Source organism: Trichechus manatus, unplaced genomic scaffold (genome assembly GCF_000243295.1).
Source record: "Trichechus manatus latirostris isolate Lorelei unplaced genomic scaffold, TriManLat1.0 scaffold00218, whole genome shotgun sequence".
Classification (NCBI taxonomy): Eukaryota; Metazoa; Chordata; class Mammalia; order Sirenia; family Trichechidae; genus Trichechus; species Trichechus manatus.
This window is the reverse complement of record NW_004444154.1, coordinates 726,223-746,578: the sequence shown is the minus strand read 5'-3', so window position 1 is coordinate 746,578 and position 20,356 is coordinate 726,223.

The window sequence follows — 20,356 nt, the reverse complement described above, 5'->3', positions numbered from 1 at the left end:
ACAACTGGGTGAGCCATTTCCTTGAGATAAATCTTGCTGGACTGTGTTTCGTTATGTTGTACGTAGGGTCGCTATGATTCAGAATTGACTTGATGGCATTTACTTATACATACATACATACATACGTGTGTGTGTATATATATATATATATACAATAGACGTACATACGTGTGTGTGTGTGTGTGTGTGTGTGTATTTTTTTGCTCCTCTAGAGAACCCAGCCTAATACAATATACATATTTTTTAATTTGTCTTTAGGGCTACAATGAAGCCACTTGCCTAACAATAAGGAGCCTTCTTCCTACTGTGCCAGTGATTTAAATTTAATAGGAAAAAACATCATTCACCATCTCTTGTCTGCTGTACTCATAGTCTCTAACTGGTCTACCAGTGTCTGGACTCGTCCTCACCAATCCATTCTGTACAATGTTGTCTGTGTAGTTTTGTCAAAGCATAGACTTGAGCGTGACACCCTTCAAGGGCCTGCTGGTTTTAGAAAAATCCATACTCTTTAATATGACCCATAAGATTCTCCACAACCTGGTCCTTATCTACCTCTTTGGCCTCATCTTCTGCTGTTCCAATCCTGAACTTTTCCATGAGTTTTTCCACTACCAAGCTTGTTCTTACACTGTTCCTACTGTTTTTAACACTTTCTGTTCTTCCTCCTAAACTCTTCTCTCTGCTCCTCAGGTAAATCACACTCATCTTACACACTTCGGCTTTAATGTCTTTTCCTCAGTAGGGTTTTCCCGGGCCCTGTACAGGCATCAAAACACTTGGCTGCTAATCAAAAGATCTGCGATTCGAACTCACCAGCCATTCAGAGGGAGAAAGATGTAGCAATCCGCTTCCATAAAGATTTACAGCCTTGGAAACTCTATGGGGCAGTTCTACTCTATCCTATAGGGTTTCTATGAGTCAGAATCAATTCAACAGCAGGGTGTTTGGTTTGTTTTTTTGGTATACAGGTGTCATTCTATTTAGTCCGGTAACTATAAATATTCAGCAATCATATCTTATTAAAATTACTTAACACACGAAATTGTTCATACTGGTTTTCCCAGCACTTAGCACTGGGTCTGGCATAAGGTGCTCAACATTATCATTCGATTGAATGAATGAAACTTGAGGTAGTCCTGTGAAAGAAAATCCAGAGACTGGAAACTAGTACCAAAAAAAAACAAACCAAATCTGTTGACATCAAGTTGATTCTGACTCATAGTGACCCTATTAGGTGTGCATAAATGTTAGTTTATTGATTAATGAATGAATACCATTCTAGTGTAAAAAGTTAAAAGGCATCTTAAAAAAGAAAGGTACTACGGAAGAAGGAAATAGATTAAGGGAGTATATTAGTATCCTAAGGATTATGTAACAAAGTAGCAGACTATGGGTGGTTTATAAGAACAGAAATGTATAGTCTCACAGTTCAGGAGACAAGAAGTCTCAATTTAGGGCGTCCAGCAGGGCCATCTACCGTGAATTCTCTAGGGGAAGATCCTTCCTTGTCTATCCCAGTTTCTGATAAGAACAGGCTTTTCTTAGTTTATAGGTGTATTTTCACATGGCCATCCTCTTATCGGTCTCTCTCTACGTCTGTTTTATAAAGATACCACTAAGACTGGATTAGGACTCACCCTACTTCAGTAAGACTTCAAGTTAAACTGACTGATAACATTTTTCTAAGACCTGATTTCCAAACAAGGTCACATTCACAGGTACCAGTGGTTAGGACTTCAACATCTTTTTGAGGGAAACAATTCAATACATAACAAAGAGAAAGATGTCCTTGATCATTTTTCTATGCTTTGTAAGTATGTTGTTATTGTTGTTAGGGGCTGCTGAGTCAGTTACAACTCATAGCAACCCTATTTACAACAGAACGGAACACTGCGCAGTCCTGCACCGTGCTCACAATCCTTGGTATGCTTGAACCCATCATTGCAGCCAATGTGTCAGTCCATCTCATTGAAGGTCTTCCTCTTTTTCGCCGACCATCTGCTTTACCAAGCATGATGTCCTTCTCCAGGAACTGGTCCCTACTGATAATATATCCAAAGTGCACGAGACAAAATATTGCCATCCTCCCTTCTAAGGAGCATTTTGGCTGTACTTCTTCCAAGACAGATTTGTTTGTTCTTCCGGAAGTCCATGGCATATTCAATATTCTTCATCAACAGCACAATTCAGAGACATCAATTCTTCTTCATCCTTCCTTATTCATTGTCCAGCTTTCACATGCATATGAGGCAATGAAAAATAACATGCCTAGGGTCAGGCACACCTTGTGCTCAAAGTAACATCTTTGCATTTTTAACACTTACAGGAGGTGTTTTGCAGCAGATTTGCCCAATGAAATATGTAATTTGATTTCCTGACTGCTGCTTCCATGGGCATTGATTATGGATACTAGCAAAATGAAATCCTTGACAAATTTAATCTTTTCTCCTTTAATCATAATGTTGCTTATTGATCCAGTTGTGAGGATTTTTGTTATCTCTATGTTGAGGTGTAATCCATACTGAAGGCTGCAGTCTTCCATCTTCATAAGTAAGTGCTTCAAGTACTCTTTACTTTCAGAAAGCAAGGTTGTGTCTGCATATTGCAGATTGTTAATGATTCTTCCTTCAATTCTGATGCAGCGTTCTTTGTATAGCCCAACTTCTGGGGTTATTTGCTCAGCATACAGATTGAATAAATATGGTGAAAGGATAACAACCCTGATACACACCTTTCCTGATTTTAAATCACACAGTATTCCCTTGTTCTGTTGGAATGACTGCCTCTTTGTCTATGTACAGATTCCACATGAGCGCAATTAAGTATTCTGGAATTCCCATTCCTAGCAATGTTATCCATAATGTGTTATGATTCACACAGTCGAACGCCTTTGCATAGTCAATAAAACACGGGTAAACATTTTTTCTGGTATTCTGTGCTTTCAGCCAAGATCTATCTGACATCAGCAATGATATCCCTCATTCTTCATCCTCTTCTGAATCTGGCTTGAATTTCTGGCAGTCCCCTGACGATGTACTGCTGCAACTGTTTTTGAATTATTTTCAGTCAAATTTTACTTGTTTGTGATATTAATGGCACTGTTCAATACTTTCTGTGTTGTGTTGGATCACCTTTCTTTGGAATGGCAAAAATATGCATCTCTTCCAGTCGATTGGCCAGGTAGCTGTCTTCCAAATTTCTTGTCATAGATGAGTGAGAACTTTCAGCTTACATCTGTTTTTGAAACATCTCAATTGGTATTCTGTCAATTTGTGGGGCCTTGTTTTTTGCCAATGCCTTCAGTGTAGCTTGGATTTCTTCCTTCAGTATATTCAGTTCTTGATCATATACTACCTCCTGAAATGGTTGAAAGTCAGCCAATTCTTTTTGATTCAGTGACTTTGTGCATTCCTTCCATTTTCTTTTGATGCTTCCTGCTTCCTTCAATATTTGTTGTTGTTGTTGTTGTGAGTTTCCATCGAGTCAGTTCTGACTCATAGTAGCCCTATGTACAACAAAATGATACACTGCCTGCTCCTGCACCATCCTCACAATTGTTATGCTTGACACCATTGTTGCAACCACTGTGTCAGTTCATCTCATTGAAGGTCTTCTTTTTTTTTCCCTAACCCTCTGCTTTACCAAGCTTGATGTCCCTCTCCAGGAACTAATCCCTCCTGATGACATGTCCAAAGTATGTGACATGAAGTCTCACCGTCTTGCTTCTAAGGAGAATTCTGGCTGTATTTCTTCCAACACAGATTTGTTCATTCTTTTGATAGCCCATTGTATATTCAATATTCTTTGCCAACACCATAATTGGAAGGTGTCACTTCTTCCTCAGTCTTCCTTATTCATTATTCAGCTTTCTCATGCATATGAGGTGATTGAAAACACTGTGGTTTGGGTCAGGCATACCTTAGTCTTCAAGGTGACATCTTTGCTTTACAACACTTTAAATAGGTCTTTTGCAGCAGATTTACCCAATGCAATGTGTCATTCGATTTCTTGACTACTGCTTCTATGGGTGTTGATTATAGATCCAAGTAAAATGAAATGCTTGACAACTTCAATCTTTTCTCCCTTTATCATGATGTTGCTTATTGGTCCAGTTGTGAGGATTTATGTTTTCTTTATGTTGAGGTGTCATCCATACTGAAGGCTGTGGTTTTCAATCTTCATCAGTAAGTGCCTCAAGTCCTCTTCAGTTTCAGCAAGCAAGATTGTGTCATCTGCATATCACAGGTTGTTAATGAGTCTTTCTTCAATCCTGAAACCCAGTTCTTCTTCAATAAATCCAGCTTCTCAGATTATTTGCTCAGCATACGGATTGAATAGATATGGTGAAAGGAAACAACCCTGATACACACCTTTCCTGACTTTAAACCACAAAGTAGCCCCTTGTTCTATTCGAACAACTGCCTCTTGATCTATGTACAGGTTCCTCATGAGCACAATTAAGTGTTCTGGAATTCCCATTGTTTGTAATGTTATCCATAATTTGTTATAATCCACAGAGTCAAATGCCTTTGAATAGTCAATAAAACACAGGTGAACATCTTTCTGGTATTCTCTGCTTTCAGCCAGGACCCATCTGACATTATCAATGACATACTTGGTTCCATATTCTCTTCTGAATCTGGCTTGAATCTCTGAGTTTGCCCACAGAGTCCTCAATATTGCAACTGGAGGCTTCAATTTTTGTTTAAGTTCTTTCAGCATGAGAAATGCTGAACTTGTTCTTCCCTTTTGGTTTTCTGACTCCAGGTCTTTGCAGATTTCATCATAATACTTTACTTTGTCTTCTCAATCCGACCTTCTGTTCAGCTCTTTTAGTCCATCATTTCTTTAATTCACTTTAGATACTCTACATTCAAGTGCTTGTTTCACAATCTCTTCTGACATCCATTTTGGTCTTTTTTTTCTTTCCCGTCCTTTTAATGACCTCTTGCTTTCTTCATGCATGATGTTCTCGATGTCATCCATAACTTGTCTGGTCTGTAGTCATTAATCTCCAATGCATCAAATCTATTCTTGAGATAGTCTCTAAATTTAGGTGGGATATACTCAAGTTCATATTTTGGCTCTCCTCAACTTGTTTTAATTTTTTAAGTATGTTAGTATTATTTATTTTTCTGCGTTTTTCCCTGACTGTGGGTCCCTTGGTGGCAAGGCCACATATTACTCATCTCGTTTACCCAGTAACCAGAAACACGCTTGAACTGGAGTTGATAATCATTGAATTTGTGTTTCCTCAATCATCAGTGAGTGCCCATTGCCCACAGAAGATTACAAAAGTGATAGCACAGTCAGTTTGACAATATTACCGTCTTTTCAAATTTTTCTGTAGGACATTCATTTCACAAAGTGAGGCCAATCTGTAGTCCTCTTTTTAAGGTTGGATGAGTGATTTTTTTGTTTTCAAGGCAGTTGAGTTTCAAGGACTTTTAAAAGTCAACATTCTTTCTGCGGTCTGGAGTGTGCTTTGTTTGCTAATACAGTTTCACCTAAAGGAGGCCATGAACAGGTTTCATTCCATTACAAACAGCACATGATTTATAAAACCTGTGGTACCCTAACAATGTGAAAATGTCTTGTCAGATCTCTGGGAGGAAAGTCGATATCCAAATGAAATAAAAATGATACTGGGAATGCATCTAACCTATGGTTCTTCTATATGCAGTAGCCTCTCAGAGAGAGAGAATGGTACTTCTAGAAGCTAAAGCCTCGCAAACCAGCTACCCAGACAACCCACAGTGATGATAAATGTGTTGTCAGGGAGATGAATAAACAGTAGCTCTACCATTATGTTCAATGCTTTATTTTAATCAAATAAATGTCATTACTGAGATACTTTATTTGAGAATCATTGGGAGGACCTTAGAGATGTTATTAATAGGAGTAGCTAATATTTATTTAATATTTTCTAGAGGCTTGGCAACTTAACTTACATAGATTACTGTGTAGAGTCCTCTCAAAAACCCTATGAGATAGTTTGATTGGTCCCATTTTTAAAGATGAGGACACTGAGGCAAAGAGAGGAGAGACAAATTGCCCAAGGTCTCATGACTATAAAATAGCAAAACAAGGATTTGATCCTACACTGTATAGTTTCAGAACCTGTGCTCTACACTATAGCTAAGCCATTTATCATAGAGATGAGAACAGTGCAAACAGAACTACAATTTATCAAATTCTTAATATGAGTCTTTCTCTCAACAAACACCACACATTCAGTATGTTATTTAAATCTCATAATAACAGTATAATTTAAACTTATTGTCCCAATTTTACTGGCAAAGAAAGGGAAGTTTAGAAAAAATTAATCACTTGTCCAAGTCCACACAGATAGTAAGGGGCAGATCCATGATTCAAACTTAGGTCAGTAGATCTCAAAACTTAATCATTATGACACATTATCACCCAGGGTGAGTGGCTCTTTAAGATAACACAGCTAATCAATGTGAAAAGCCAGGCGAGGCCTCTGCCAATTTGACAGAGTTGGAGCAGGGACACTACAGTGAGAGATTGTTGTTGTTGTTGACAATGTGTCAGCTCTGACTCACAGTGACCACATGTACAAAGTAAACAAATGCTACTTGGTCTTGCACCATCTTTATAATCATTGGTATGTTTGAGTCCATTGTTGCAGCCATTGTGTAGTGCTTTCCAACGTAGGGGGCCCATTTTCCAGCACTATATCAGACAACAATTTGTTGTAATTCATAGAGTTTTCATTGGCTAGTTTTTTGAAGTAGATCACCAGACCTTTCTTGCTAGTCTGTCTTAGTCTGGAAGTCTGAAAGCTCCACTGAAACCTGTCCACCGTGGGTGACTCTCACAGTATTTGAAACACTAGTGGAATAGCTTCCAGTAGCATAGCAACACATAAGCCATAAAGTATGACAATCTGATAGATGGATGTGGACAAAAAAAGATACCTGGGTTAAAATCCTAGTACCATCTGTTGTTCTCTGATCTTAGGCAAGTTACTTAACCTTTCCAAGTTTCAGTTTTCTCAACTGTAAAATTGAAAAGAAAAAATCTCAATACAACATCACAGTGAAAACCAAATAAAGTGATGTATGCAAAGGGCCTGACATATAGGAGAAATTAAAAAAAAAAAAAAAAAGGTTAGTACCCACCAATTAAAACATGGAAGCCAATGTGCGCATTTAAACATGGCTTTCCTCAATCACTACTAAAATCAAAGTATAGAAATACAGAAGTATAGTACCTCAAGCATAAAAGAGAAGAGGAAAGGAAATGACAGTAGATGATAGATTTTGACAAATTTTTGGAAGATGGGAATCTGGCAGAAGAAGTTGAAACTTAAATACCTGGGAGGGTGATAATTTTGGGAAGCAAGTCCATTAAACTCAAAGAACCTAAGAAATGTTCAAAACTGGTTGTACTATGTACTTTGGATAACTTGGATGAGATTTGGGCCTGAAATCTTAGTGGATTTAACTCCTATATTCCTTCTCCAACCCTATTAAGAGGCAGCTACTTTTCCCTTGTTCCTGAAGGAGATCAGAATTTATTCTTAGAACAAATAAAAACCAGATTGGTCCTGGAAGCAGTGTCACTATTTCTGGTAGAAGTTTCGAGTGAGACACTTGAAGTGTAGATTAAATGGAAGTCTTCACAGTGAATAAGGCAAACCCAAGTACACTCTTTTATTTCCTGATGACAGCCGTGGTCCTGAGATGGCTTCACTCACATGCCTAGTACCTTCCCAGGATTAGCTTGAAGGTTAAACTTAGCTAGAGACTTATCTCTCTCTCCATGAAGTCTTAAGACCTTTCCATGCAGTCTGTCTAACAAGGTAGATTCAGTGCTGCAAGAGACTAAGACAGAAGCTTACAGCTCTCTTTAAAGGCTAGGCCCAGAACTGGCACAGCATCACTTCTTCCATGCTTCATTGGTGAAGTAGCGACAGGCCAGTCCTGCTGCGAGAGGAGGGAAATAGACTCCACCTCTCAAAAGGAGGGGTGTCACAGAATCTGTGACCATATTTAATCATCCACAGTCTCCCCTCTAGCCACAAATTGTTTACATTCTTCCCACATCCAAAATACACCCACTCCCCTCCCAAGACTCCCTAACTAGCATCCCATTACAGAATTGGCTCAAAGTCCAAGATCTTGTCATATAAATTATAACCAGGAGTGGATATGGCACTTCAGGTATGGTTCCTTTATAAAAATTACTCTCTCTATAAAGATAGTAGAGTTCCTCTCTGTATAAAGGCCTGAGAACCAAAGACACAAGTTATATGTCTCCTGCATACCCAATCTATCATTCAGGATAACTGCCTTAGACACTCCTGTTTAAAAAGGCGGAAAGAAGGGGCACATTGAAGTCACTACCCATTGCTGTTGAGTTGATTCTGACTCATGACGAACCTACAGGACAGAGCAGAACTGTACCATAGAGTTTCCAAGGAGCAGCTGGTGGATTTGAATTGCTGACATTTTGGTTAGCAGCCAGAGCTCTTAACCACTGTACCACCAGTCTAGTTTAGCGTAATTTTGAAATCCAATGAGACTCATATTGCTAGTTCCTTTATTTAGGTCCAGACCTATTTTTTAGCAATAATTCTCCATAGCTCTTCACTCTGCCCTCTGGGATTTTGGTTACACCATGAGTCATTTTTCTTTTTTCCATAAGAAATTGCCTATCGAGCCTATATTTTTAGCTTGATTTCTTCTATGAGAAGGTTGGAGGTCCTGAAAGCTCTTCTTATTCTGAGCCCTCTCTGTCCCTTTCAGTCAATGCTGGAGGCATATACTCCAGTGCAATTATTTTTCAAAACTTCACAGGTTTTCACTGAATCTTATCGGTGTTTGCTATGTAAGACAAAATTCACATTAATTTATCTTTTTGACAAAGGTTTTTCTCTATTTTTGGTTTGGTTGTGAGGTGGCTATGGGATAACATTTTTAAAATTCTTCTGATTCCTCTTTCCAAGCAAAGAGAGTCTCCAAGGCATGCCCTTAAAACTTTCTGAGATATGAACAAAAGATCTTATACCCACATCCTACATCTTTATCCTGAATCTATATATTATAGCTATGGATTTGATCTTTACTTTGAGGCTATTTCTTACTAAGAGTACCTGTTGCCAACTGGAAGGTCAAAATGATTTAGATTTCTGATACAATTAATGTTTCAGTTATCTATGGCTATATAATAAACTTCTCCAAAATTTATTAACTTAAAACAATAAATGTTTTGTAATATCTCATGATTTTGTGGGTTAGGTATTCAGGAAGGAATAGGCTAGATGATTCTGCTACTACAGTGTTGCTTGGTGGTATTCAGCTAGTGGCAGGGCAGATCTAGAGGGTTCTAGACGGCTTCGCTCATATAACTGGAAGGCTGAAAATAGCTGGGCCCCTCTATCCCTCTTTCTCTATGTAATCTTGATGTATTTCTATGAAGTCTCACTAAAGAGGAATTGGACTTATTAAATGGTGGGTCGGAACTGCAAGAGGATCAAAGCAGACACTAACAGTCCACTTAGAGGCTAGACTCAGAACTAGCATAGCATTACTTTTGCCACATTCCAGTGAGCAAAGCAGTCACAGGCTAGCCCAGACCTGGAGTGAGGGGTAGATTCCACCTCGAAATAGAAGGTGTCCAATAGAATTTGTGACTGTCTTTTAATTCACCACAATAATTTAGAAGAATATGGGGAGAGAATCAGGGCTGGATGTAAGAGAGTTACATGCTCATCTACCATAATACAGACTCAATAAATAATATATACAATTGATAAATTTAAAAAAGAGAAACACAAACTTATTATTTAGCATTTTGGAGATAAATATCAAAAATAATGGCTTTAAGAGATGAAAGTGATTGTCTCTGGGGATAGGGCTCATAAGTAGGGAGAAATGAACAAAGTCCCTTCTGTGTTTCACTATTGCTTTTTTAATAGTATTTAATTTTTCACTGTGCGTGTGAATTATTTAATAAAAATAAAAATTAATTTTAAAAGAGTAGTTTACCTCCATTTACTTCAGACACCCACCACTCATCTGTCAGTTTGTCATACCATGGTGACTTACATGTTGCTATGATGCTGGAATCTATGCCACCAGTATTTTAAATACCAGTAGGGTCAGCCATGGTTCACAGGTTTCAGCAGAGCTTCCAGACTAAAATAGATAGGAAAAAGGATCAGGCAATCTACTTCTAAAAAATTGGCGAGTGGAAATCTTATGAATAGCAGTGAAACATTGTCCGATACAGTGCCAGAAGATGATCACCTCAGGTTGGAAGACACACAAAATATGACGAGGGAAGAGCTGCCTCCTAAAGTAGAGTCAATCTTAATGACATAGATGAAGTCAAGCTTTTGGAGCCTTCATTTGCTGATGTGGCATGACTAAAAATGAGAAGAAACAGCTGAAAACATCCATTAATAATTGGAACATAGATTGTATGCACTATGAATCTAGGAAAATAGAAAGTAGTTAAGAATGAAATTGAATGCATAAACATCAGTACCCTAGGCATTAGTGAACTGAAATGGAATGGTATTAGCAATTTGGAATTGGACAATCATATGGTCTACTATGCCAACAATGACAAATTGAAGAGGAACAGAGTCACACTCATGGCGAAAAAATAAAATTTCAAGATCTATCCTGAAGTGCAATGCTGTCAGTGATAAGATAATATCCACACATCTACAAGGAAGATCAGTTAATATGACCATTATTTAAATTTACACACCAACCACTAATACCAACAATGAAGAAACTGAAGACTTTTGCCAAATTCTACAGTCTAAAATTGATCAAACATACAATCAGTATGCATTGATAATTACTGGTGATTGGAATGCAAAAATAAGAAACAAAGAGGAAGCATTGGGAGTTGGGAAATATGGCCTTGGTTATAGAAATAATGTCAGAGATCACATGATAAAATTTTACAAGACCAACAACTTATTCACTGCAAATACATTTTTCCAACATAAAAAATGACTATACATGTGGACCTCACTGGACAGAATACACAGGAATCAAATTGACTACTTCTATGGAAAAAGTCTATGGAGAAGCTCAATATTATTAGTCAGAACAAGGCCAGGGGTTGCCTGACAATCAATTGCTCATATGCAAGTTCAAGTCAAAGCTGAAGAAAATTAAAATAAGTCCATGAAAGCTAAAGTACAACCTTAAGTATATCCCACCTGAATTTAGAGACCATCTCAAGAACAGATTTGACACATTGAACATTAATGACTGAAGATTAGAAGAGTGATGGATGACATTAAGGACATCATAGATGAAGAAAGGAAAAGGTAATTAAAAAGACAGGAAAGAAAGAAAAGACAAAAATGGATGCCAGAAGAAACTCTGAAACTTGCTCTTGAACATAGACTAGCTAAAGCGAATAGAAGAAATGATGAAGTAAAAGAGCTAAATAGATGATTTCAAAAGGTAGCTCAAGAAGGCAAAGTAAATATTACAATGACATGTGGAAAGATCTTGAGTTAGAAAACGAAACGATAAGAACTAACTCAGCATTTCTCATGCTGAAAGAACTGAAGAAAAAATTCAAGCCTCTAGTTGCAATATTGAAAAATTCTATGGGGAAAATATTAAACGATGCAGGAAGCATCAAAAGAAGATAGAAGGAATACACAGAGTCATTATGACAAAAAAAATTGGTCGATGTTCAACTATTTTGTTGTTGTTGTTAGGTGCCATCGAGTCGGTTCTGACTCATAGCCACCCTATGTACTACAGAACGAAAAGCTGCCTGATCATGTGTCATCCTCACAATCGTTATGCTTGAGCCCGTTGTTGCAGAAACTGTCAATCCATCTCATTGAGGGTCTTCCTCTTTTTTGCTGACCCTTTACTTTACGAAGCATGATGTCCTACTCCAGGGACTGATCTCTCCTGACAACATGTCATAGTATGTAAGATGTATTGCCATCCTTGCTTCTGAGAAGTTCTGGTTGTACTTCTTCCAAGACAGATTTGTTCATTCTGTTGGCAGTCCATGGCATATTCAATATTCTTCACCAAAGCCACAATTTAAAGGTGTCAATTCTTCTTTGGTCTTCCTTATTCATTGCCCAGCTTTTGCATGCATATGATGCAATTGAAAATACCATGGCTTGAGTCAGGCGCACCTTAGCCTACAAGGTGACATCTTTGATTTTCAACACTTTAAAGAGGTCTTTCACAGCAGATTTGCCCAATGCAATGCGTCTTTTGATTTCTTGACTGCTGCTTCCATGGGTGTTGATTGTGGATCCAAGTAAAATGAAATCCTTGACAACTTCAATCTTCTCTCCATTTATCATGATGTTGCTTATTGTTCCAGTTGTGAGGATTTTTATGTTCTTTATGTTGAGGTGTAATCCGTATTGAAGGCTGTGGTCTTTGATCTTCGTCAATAAGTGCTTCAAGTCCTCTTCACTTTCAGTAAGCAAGGTTGTGTCATCTGTGTAACAAAGGTTGTTAATAAGTCTTCCTCCAAACTTGATGCCCCATTCTTCTTCATATAGTCCAGCTTCTCAGATTATTTGCTCAGCATACAGATTGAATACCTATGGTGAAAGGATACAACCCCGATGCATAGCTATTTTAGGAGGTAGCATATGATCAGGAACTGATGATACCGACAGAAGAAGTCCAAGCTGCACTGAAGGCAACGGTGAAAAACAAGGCTCCAGGAATTGTTGTTGTTATTGTTGTTGTTGTTAGGCGCTGTCCAGTTGGCTTCAACTCATAGCCACCCTATGTACAATAGAACGAAATACCGCCCTGTCCGGCAGCATCCTCACAGTCATTGTTATACTTGAGCCCATTGTTGCAACCACTGTGTCAATCCATCTCATTGAAGGTCTTCCTCTTTTTCACTGATCTTGTACTTTACCAAGCATGATGTCTTTCCCTAGGAACTGATCCCTCCTGACAACATGTCCAAAGTATGTAAGACATAGTCTCACCCTCCTGGCTTCTAAGGAGCATTCTGGTTATACTTCTTCCAAGACAGACCTGTTCGTTCTTCTGGCAGTGCATGGTATATTCAATATTCTTCAACAATGCCACAATTCAAATGTGTCAATTCTTCTTTGGTCTTCCTTATTCATTGTCCAGCTTTCGCATGCATATGAGGTCATTGAAAATACCATGGCTTGGGTCAGGCGCACCTAAGTCTTTAAGGTGACATTTTTGCTTTTCAACACTTTAAAGAGGTATTTTGCAGCAGATTTGCCCAATGCAATGAGTCTTTTGATTTCTTGATTACTGCTTCCATGGGTGTTGATTGTGGATCCAAGTAAAATGAAATCTTAGACAACTTCAATCTTTTCTCCATTCATCATGGCGTTGCTTATTAGTCCAGTTGTGAGGATTTTTGTTTTCTTTACCTTGGGGTGTAATCCGTACTGAAGGCTGTGGTCCATGTTCCTCATCAGTAAATGCTTCAAGTCCTCTTCAGTTTCAGCAAGCAAGGTTGGGTCATCTGCATTACACAGGCTGCTAATGAGTCTTCCTCCAATCCTGATGCCATGTTTTTCTTCATATACTCCAGCTTCTCGGATTATTTGCTCAGCATACGGATTGAATAGGTATGGTGAAAGGATATAACCTTGATGCACACTTTTCCTGACTTTAAACCATTAAGTGTCCTCTTGTTCTGTCTGAACAACTGCCTCTTGATCTATAACAGGTTCCTCATGAGCACAATTAAGTGTTCCGGAATTCCCAGTCTTTGCAATGTTATCCATAATTTGTTATGATCCACACAGTCAAATGCCTTTGCATAGTCAATAAAAGACAGGTAAACATCTGGTATTCTCTGCTTTCAGCCAGGATCCATCTGACATCAGCAATGATATCTTTGGTTCCACGTCCTCTTCTGAATCTGGCCTGAATTTCTGGCAGTTACCTGTCTATATACTGCTGCAGTCACTTTTGAATGATCTTCAGCAAAATTTTACTTGTCTGTGATATTGTTCGATAATTTCTGCATTCAATTGGATCACCTTTCTTGGGAATAGGCATAAATATGGATCACTTCCAGTCACTTGGCCAGGTAGCTGTCTTCCAAATTCCTTGGCATAGACTAGTGCATACATCCAGTGCTGCATCCATCTGTTGAAACATCTCAATTAATATTTCATCAGTTCCTGGAGCCTTGTTTTTCACCAGTGCCTTCAGTGCAACTTGAACTTCTTCCTGCAGTACCATCGGTTCCTGATCATATGCTACCTCTTGAAATGGTTGAACATCAACCGATTCTTTTTGGTATAATGACTTTGTGTATTCCTTCCATCTTCTTTTGATGCTTCCTACATCATTTAATATTTTCCCCATAGAATCCTTCACTATTGCAACTCGAGTCTTGAATTTTTTCTTCAATTCTTTCAGCTTGAGAAATGCCGAGTGTGTTCTTCCCTTTTGGTTTTCTATCTCCAGCTCTTTGCACATGTCATTATAATACTTTACTTTGTCTTCTCGAGCCACCCTTTGCAATCTTCTGTTCAGTTCTTTGAATTCATCATTTCTTCCTTTTGTTTCAGCTACTCAGTGTTCAAAAGCAAGTTTCAGAGTCTCTTCTGACATCCACTTTGGTCTTTTCTTGCTTTCCTGTCTTTTTAATGACCTCTTGCTTTCTTCATGTATGATGTCCTTGATGTAATCCACAACTCCTCTGACCTTCGGTCATTAGTGTTCAACACGTCAAGTCTATTACTGAGATGGTCTCTAAATGCAGGTGGAATATACTCAAGGTCATACTTTGGCTCTCATGGACTTGTTCTAACTTTCTTCAGCTTCAACTTGAACTTGCATATGAGAAACTAATAGTCTGTTTCACAGCCCCTGGCCTTGTTCTGATGATGATATTGAGCTTTTTGATGGTGTCTTTCCACAGATGTAGTCGATTTAATTCCTGTGTGGTCCATCTGGTGAAGTCCGTGTGTTTAGTAGCCGTTAATGATGACAATCTTGGTTGCTGAAAGTCAAGAGGACTTGAAGCACTTACTGATGAATATCAAAAACTACAGCCTTCTGTATGGATTACACCTCAAGTGAAGAAAACAAAAATCCTCACAACTGGGCCAATAAGCAACATCGTGATAAACAGCGAAAAGTTTGAATTTGTCAAGGGTTTCATTTTACTTGGATCCACAATCAACGCCCATGGAAGCAGCAGTCAAGAAGTGAAAGGATGTATTGCATTGAGCAAATCTGCTGCAGAAGACTTCTTTCATGTGTTAAAAAGCAAAGATGCCACTTTGAGGAGTAAAGTGCACCTGACCCAAGCCATGATATTTTCAATTGCCTCATATGCATGTGAAAGCTGGATAATGAATAAGGAAGACTGAAGAAGAATTGATGTATTTGAATTATGATGTTGGTGAACAATATTGATTGTACTTTGGACGGTCAGAAGAATTAACAAATCTGTTTTGGAAGAAGTACAGCCAGAATGCTCTTTGGAAGTGAGGATGGTGAGACTTCATCACAAGCACTTTGGACGTGTTATCTGCAGGGACCAGTCCCTGGGGAAGGACATTATGCTTGATAAAGTAGAGGGTCAGCTACCAAGAGGAAGACCTTCAATGAGACGAATTGACACAATGTCTGGGCAACAACAGGCTCAAACATGGCAATGATTGTGAGGATGGCACAAGACCAAATAGTGTTTCATTCTGTTGTACATAGTTCACTGTGAGTTAGATCGACGGGACCTTACAATAACAAAAGCATTTAAACTATGGTGCTAATTGTCATTCACTACCCTGAAATAGAGATTAATAAATTTGATAGTTTATTATTTTTCTGAAATATGAAATAAAAGAATTCTCTAGGACTCTATCTCTGACTCATGTCAAGCTTAATAAATCCTTAAAAAAAAAAATTGTAAGGGGAGCCAACATTATAGTTTTTAGAAAAAAAATGGCACATATCCTTTTTTAATCAACATTTGCCACACTTCAAATGCGTGTTGAAAAGCATGTCAACTCTATAATGAAACTCAAGTTGAATTCCTTACTAACATTTGTGTGGTGTTGTCCCTTTTATAAATGATTTTTCTACATGTGTATTTATTTCATCTTCACCACTTTTGGTTACTTACACTGAACAAGCATTAACATTATCTTTGTTTCCCAAAAGAAACAAGTGAAGCTCAGATGACCTAAATACATTCCTCATCGTCATGGGGTTAGTAAGTGTCAGAGCTGTTTTTCCTGTTCCAAACCCCAAGCTCTTTTCTCCACACTTGGTGTTGGTCTGGGTGGAGAAAACAAACAAAGCTGTGAATGTTAACTGAATCTGAAAAGTAGCATCACACATGAGCATTTTACCAGAGTGAGCATTAATTCCTAACGTGTATTTTTTTTTTTTTACCATTACTATTTCTTCTACTATTTTTACATCAAGAAGCACCATCTTTCTTGCTGCAAATAATGAACAGAAAAGAATTCCAAGTCAGTACCATTTAAAGGAAAGTGTTGAAAATCTCCTTCTGTTAGGACAAAAACATTATCCAGGACACTTTCTTCTGGACTGTGCCAAAGATTATATAAATTGAACTTGGCCAAATCACAAACTGCCAACTATTCAAAGCCTGGTTTGAGGAAACTGTGCCATGGTTTTTAATACGGAGGAGAACGTGGGACTTGTGTGTAGAAGTTTCAGTGCCACATTTCACAACACAGAGGACTCATCTCTCATCTTTTATGAACTGAAGTCTCCACCTGTGAGTTTGTAATGTGGCATTGAGGGACCAGTTTTTCCATCTCATATATTTGGGTGAATCATCAGGAGACGTGAATTCCAAGCTCTGCCATGAGTTATCCATGTAATCAGGAGTACATCATACCTCTAGGTTTCGGTGCTTTTATCTGAAGGTTGGATTGAACAGTATTTTCCAAAGGGTGATGCCCATACCACTGATGGCACAAAAGCTGATGTTAGGTGATACAGAGTTGAAAGCTTTAAATATTGATAAGTATTTGTTTAATTTAATATGGGCCAGAACAAAAATAAAGCATTTTATCTCCTTTGACATTTTACAGATATTGCTTGTGATGATACCAGAGTAAGTATTTAAATGGTTGAAGTTAGTCAAGTTAAAGGAAAATAACAAGTAAATGATAATGCAAGGAGGGGTCACCATGTGTCTGACTCCACTGGACAGCAATTAATAACAACAACAATATAAAAATGTAAAATTCTTGGAAGAAGGGAAGCAAATGGGAAACACTGGACCAGAAGAACCCTTTCAGTTTGAAAAAAAAAAGTTATATTTTTTGTCATTAAAAATAAGAAAATCAACAATTATTTTTTTTCTATATTAGTAAGAACACTAGTAATAATAGCTATGGTTTACAACAACACTGTGTTGTTGTTGTTGCTAGGGGCCATCGAGTAAGTTCCAACTCATAGTGACCCTATGTATAAGAGAACAAAACACTGCCCAGTCTTTAGCCATCCTTACAATTGTTGTTATGCTTGAGCCCACTGTTGCAACCACGGTGTCAAACTATAAAATGTCAAACCATTATTTTCCCTATTTAGTAAATAAACAGCAGTTTAAAGGGATTGAGTAATTTGCCAATGGCAACACAACCAACATGCAGCAGTGCCAGGCTCCAAAAGCAGGTGTCTGATAACTGCGAAGTTCAGGCATTTCCATAATCTGTGGTAGAACATGATATCTAAGAGTTGGACAGTTGGGGTTCTGAGTAATGCTGCTTGAATTGGAATCTTAGCTCCACAATTCTGTAGGTGTGAGACTTTGAGCATGTTGCTGAACCCCTTTGTCCCTCGGTTTCCACATCGTAAAATAGGAATAATAATATTAATATTAATAATAAGATCTTGATCAAAAGTTTCTTATCAAATGAGATATCCATGGCAAGTACCTTGCACATCTGATGCATCATAAGGTCTTGTTAATGTCTACTCTGTTGTTGCTGTTGTTGACATTGTTGACATTCCTGACTTTGTTGACATGCTACCTGGCAAGGCTTCTCCTGCCATTCAAGCATCCAGATCTATGTGTCTCCTTTTTCCCTGAATCACTTTGTATCTCCTACTGATCTTTGGATCTTTATAACACTTACAACAGGTTTCTTAGGCTCTCTGTTTCCTTCTTTTTCTTCCTCTTTCCCATGCATGACAGAAGTCTGGAATATGAAATCGTGAAGTATAATAGCAGTCACATGTTGTGTGCTACCTCTATACCAGAGCCTTTTATACATTATCTCAAACAGTCCTTTCTATAACACTAAGTGTGGTTGTTTTCGTCGCCAGTAGAGATAAGGAATTTAGGGAGGTTAAGTGACTTAGCCACTTTTTCACAAATGGAATGTGGCAGAGCCAGGAGTCATAACCAGTTCCCCATGGCTCCAATCAACAAAATAGGCTAACTGCTTATGACTCACTATGACTGGAAATCCTGGTGGTCTTGGACTTTCCAAGTGTTTATTCAGGAGCTGTCAAGTTTGTTTGCAGATGATTCCCACCCTACCTTTGTCCTTTTACAAAACACAGTCTTAGTTTGGGACTCCAAGAGCACCACTCTCAACCTTAAACATAAATCTGGCAAGTCATTCTCCCAGGACATTGTCCGGGCAGAAGGAGACATTTGCCTTGTTTAAAAGTGATGTCCTTATTCCAGATGAACACATTCCCTTTGACTAGTTTAATCTTTTTTCTAATTCAGATTTGACATTTGGTATTGTTTGCCATGTCTGGAGTTTTTGTGATGATCACAAAATGTCAGCAAGGACTTCCAAAACTCTACAAATCTTGATTCTCAATGCTTATTCCAGCCAAGCCCTCAAATTTAGAAGATGATTCACTTTAATAGGGATCAAGATTCCCGATATTTCTTATAGTTTTTAGGCTCTCAAAGAAACCTGGTATGTTGGGTGGTCTCCATCGCTGAAACAAAATATTTTACCTGATAAAATTTTCCATATGCTCTTATGATTCAGCTCAATTAAGTAAATTTCCAGGAGGAAAACCATTCTGAATTGTATGTTTCTGTTATGGTTTTTCTGGTGATTCAGGTTTCTCAGTTTACTGAAAGGGAGTGTTCTGCCCATTTGCAGTGACTCTCATTTTGATTTTCACTGACTGCCATTTTGATTTTCACTGATAGCCATTTTGGCATTCCTCCTCAAGAGTTTTAGCCCCAAAGGATTTTTTGTTTTTTGTTTTTGTTTCACAAATTACACGTATGAGAAGTTAATATTGTATCTTATAGTAAGAGAATTATCATTAAAGCTGCATCCACCCTGAGAATTTAGCATCTTTTCTTCCCCTCTCTCTCTGACTTCTTTGCTGCTGTGGCCACCTCTCAGGTGTCTCATTTACGTGTGACTATCAAATAACATGAGAAATGGGGGAAGAGGGGCAAAGTAGAATTGAAATTGAAATATAAGTACATGAAAAGAGGGACAAGAAGAGATATCTTAAGGAGTTATCACTTATTATGTACCTGACATTGTTTTAATCCATTTTTATATGTAACATCATTTAGTCCTCATACTAACCTCATTTCTATTTATCCCTATCAGTAGCTATCCCCCTGTCAAGCCATCAGACCCTCATTCTATCTATATCCAGGCACAGAGAAGCCTGAGATAAGGTTCAATTAGTATAAATATTGACCATTACTGGGTGTGAACATCTGGGTGATTTTATTCCTCTTTTCTCTTTGTACATTTTCTTGTTGAATGAATTTTTTAATTAAAAATGCATTGTTTGTAAAGTTCTTATTTTTTAAAAAAATATATTAATCTGAATATTTCTATCACAATATTGACTCTACAGAAGCAGACTCTGAGACAAAGTTTAATGTGCAGTAATTGTTAGGTGACATTGAGTCAGTTACAACTCATAGTGACCCTGTGTACAACAGAAGGAAACACTTCCCAGTCTTGCCCCATGCTCAAAATTGTTGCTATGTTTGAGACTGTTGTTGCATCCAAACTGTTAGTCCATCTCATCCAGGGTCTTCCTCTTTTCCCCTGACCCTCCACCTTACCAAGCATGATGTCAGAAACTGGTCTGTCCTGATAACATGTCGGAAGCATGCGAGAAAAAGTCTCACCATCCTCGTTTCCAAGGAGCACGCTGGCTGTACTTTTTCCAAGACAGACTTGTTTGTACAACTGGCAATCCATGGTACACTCAATATGCTTTGCCAATACCATAATTCAAAGGCATCAATTCTTCTTCAATCTTCCTTATTCATTCTCCAGCTTTCCCATGCATATGAGGCGATTGAAAATACCATGGCTAGGATCAGGTGCATCTTAAACCTCAAAGTGATATCTTTGATTTCCAGCACT